The sequence below is a fragment of the Channa argus genome, chromosome 9 (assembly GCF_033026475.1).
Source record: "Channa argus isolate prfri chromosome 9, Channa argus male v1.0, whole genome shotgun sequence".
NCBI lineage: Eukaryota > Metazoa > Chordata > Actinopteri > Anabantiformes > Channidae > Channa > Channa argus.
In genome coordinates, this window is record NC_090205.1 from 16,566,436 (window position 1) to 16,569,043 (window position 2,608).

Below are 2,608 nucleotides of genomic sequence, written 5' to 3' on the forward strand. Positions count from 1 at the left end.
TTTAAAAGTCTAATGAGACTGCAATGATGGGAAAAATGCTTTCAGCCAAAGAGAAGCAAACACAATACCCAGTAGCCATTTGTAAAAAAGCGTATTAGTTCGGTTTTAATGCATTGCCCAAAAAGGTCCAGGTCCGTATTCTAAATGTTACATATTACATTTAAAATATATTTGAGCATACAAGTGAGACTTAAATAAAAACAAAAAAATAATAGAAAATGCATGCAACACCTCCTGTGTGTTATCTGGTAGATTTCCTTATCATTCTCTTGCAGCATGGTAAGGATCTTATGTAATGCACACACATACACACCTCTCTGCTTGCTGTCTAAATGTCCATCAAAGGGGCTGACACTGCTGCCCTGGGCTAACACTTATCTCATTCAAAAACAAGGCCGCTTGTGTCCAGATGCATCAAAACCTTCAGAATTAAATCTAAGCCCACTGATTCACTGATTGCACACACCATTCATATACTTCTGATCTAGGTAGATGGACATAATTTTGACTCAAAGATAATAAGAACAATCAACACAAACGGTCTCATCTGTATGTAGAATATCCCTTCAGCTCACACTACAGACAGATCAATGAAAATTCTGTCTGATTATGTCTGTTTGCATTTCTAAAACTGTCTGCTTTGGTGAGGTAGTAGAGACATGTTTGGGTTGGGTGCCACAGACTGCACTACAGGCAGCTTGCTGGGGTCTCATCCAGAGAAGTCTGAATTAATTAGTCCAACCATCTGCACAGATGACTTTTTCCCCCCATCTTCTATAGACTGCACTGTGCTACAGTTAGGTTCCCACAACTTTTACACACTTTTTGTCCAATCCTTTCAAAGCAAGTTTAACCTACTAGGTATCACTACTTTAGTTGCTTCTCAAAGTGACACTTGTGTTGTTAGAAACACACTTTGTGTGTTTGGGGTTTGGGGCAATGCCATGAGCTATGCAATTTCCAGACAATTCGCTTACTACAATGCCACAGGAACAGTGCTGCATCAACACTTGACACTGAAGTGTGACAGCAACATAAGAAGAAGCATCTGAAGACAAAGCTACAACAAAAGTCATCAAATAGGATTCATACATGCCTTTTCCTCTAACACATTAATTCCCTGAAGCTGCCAAGGCAAAGTCTTTTAGACAATGCCTGAAGTTAAGGTGCCTTGTACATGGTATATATGAACTAAGAATACCAAGATAATTTACACTCAGACTTAGTAGGGATTGTCCTGTCACAGATCTGTTTGTACTGGGATTGTTGAAAAGAAGGCCAAAACATTTTTTTTAAACTGTCAAGAAATGAAAACTTGCATTGAAGGCTTGGAGTCCATTCCTATTGCCATTTAGACTTCTGATGTTAAAAGATAATTTCTAGCGAAAACTGTATATTTCCTAACATTGTTTTGCCACCAGTAGCATATTTGCATTAATATCAGTATTTAAAAAAAAAAAAAAACAGTCTATACCCAACCCTACCAGGAACAGGAGGTGATTATGGGCTGATCCCAATAAGCCCATTAGGCCAATGACTTTGGCTTCCTTTATAACCCAAACAACACACCAAATACAAAAGTGTGCTTTGCTGAAGGTTGTACAACACTAGTACACTAATAATTCTCACTCTGGTGATCCTAAATGGGGGGTGCATGCACACACGGTGATGTGCATGTCGATTTTTTGTGAAATGTGACACGAATAACATAGGAAACGATGGGAAACAAGAGCAGATATGTGTGCACCCAACACAGACTGGAGATAACAGTTACTCTCCGCTTACCTAAATTATGGATGGAGTGAACCAGTGACCCGTTCCACCCTCGCTCTCAAGCACTGTGTTGCACGCACTCATTAGCCAGTATGCGGTACAATTAGTGACCAAATCCAACCCGGTAAACTGCTCCCGCAAGCACAAAAAACCTTCTCAAAACGGCACACAAGTTACAGTCCATCCCGATATAGAGTAGTCCACAACAAGCCAACCCGTCCAGTAATGCCGCTCATGGCACCTGTTTGGACTCACTGATATGCTAATTGGACCGCAGTCCACCGAATATTAACGGTCTTCTGTAATTATCCCATTCGTTTCAACGTTAATAGAGCCAGAGCAACGCATGTGTCAACACGCACCCGAACCGCTCGCTGACTGAATAATATAGTGGCAAAAGGACAGGCGAGATAATATTCAGCACCATCTAACCTGAGCTAAATGCGAGCTGTGGATGACTCGTCTGATTGGCTGTCAGCGACGTCGCTCAGGAAGTCCGACTGAAACGGAGCGTCAGCAGGCGTCTGGTAAATGTAGGCGCGTGCAACAGTAACCACTACTTTCGTGTTCATAGTGTCATACATGCAAAATGATAGTTGTAATAATCTAATATGTTCTGATGTGATTCCGGTTAGATGTCACTCACAAATTCCTCAAAGCTTCAATGGGTTGATCAAAGCAAAATTATGTCTAGGGAAGCGAATCGTCAGCACAGTGGTGCTGTTGTTTTGCTAATGTATTTTTGACTGAGAATTACAAGGACTTTCATGGCACACATGAACCTTTTTAGAGGGATTTATATATTTTGGCCTCTGTCAAATACATGAATATCCAA

The 2,608-nt window shown here is 40.8% G+C and overlaps 1 protein-coding gene across 5 annotated transcripts in view; it reads right to left on the reverse strand.

The window, feature by feature from the left end:
* Positions 1 to 2,247, reverse strand: part of galnt13 (polypeptide N-acetylgalactosaminyltransferase 13) — a 33,198-nt gene extending 30,951 nt beyond the window's left edge. For 3 of the 5 annotated variants that reach the window (XM_067516220.1, XM_067516224.1, XM_067516219.1), the window contains exon 1: positions 1,786 to 2,247. The gene's annotated coding sequence lies outside the window, so the exon portion shown is untranslated. The remainder of the gene's footprint in view (positions 1 to 1,785) is intronic. The other 2 variants (XM_067516222.1, XM_067516221.1) reach the window with 1 other exon arrangement.
* Between the last annotated feature and the right edge of the window lie 361 nt (positions 2,248 to 2,608).